Below are 452 nucleotides of genomic sequence, written 5' to 3' on the forward strand. Positions count from 1 at the left end.
ACATGTTTAATCGGTCTATTTTGTTCTTATTTATAAACAGGTATCTCTTTCAAATGTGCATTTTAGCTTCAGTTTTCCTTTATATTTGGATATATATATCATGTACGTCATGCTGGCACGTAATGAACACCAGCAGAATGCTTGCGGGAATGGTGTTGGCACTTGACAGCGCAGAGTGCGAAGAACATCACGGGTCAAGCAAGCAGCGAGGGAGAGTGAGGCGGTGCCTGGTGGAACATCAGGCGGGGAAGGCAGGGCTAAGAGGCTGCCCTGCCCTGAGGGCGGCACGCGTCCTTGAGGGTGAGGGTGGGGAAGAATTGCAAGTGGGGAATGCGCCTCACGCGCGCAAATCTCGCTCGAGGAAGCCTCATTGGGAAAGGTCAGCGGCGCTCAAGTCTCTGCGCGGCCTTGCGTTCGGGAGGGAAGAAAGGAGGGAGAGGGTGTCGGTTTCT

The 452-nt window shown here is 52.9% G+C and overlaps 1 protein-coding gene across 1 annotated transcript in view; it reads left to right on the forward strand.

The window, feature by feature from the left end:
- LOC119590753 (RNA/RNP complex-1-interacting phosphatase-like) overlaps nt 1–452 on the forward strand; it is a gene marked incomplete in the record, with an annotated part of 90,071 nt that overhangs the window by 86,627 nt on the left and 2,992 nt on the right.

Source organism: Penaeus monodon, chromosome 27 (genome assembly GCF_015228065.2).
Source record: "Penaeus monodon isolate SGIC_2016 chromosome 27, NSTDA_Pmon_1, whole genome shotgun sequence".
Lineage (NCBI taxonomy): Eukaryota > Metazoa > Arthropoda > Malacostraca > Decapoda > Penaeidae > Penaeus > Penaeus monodon.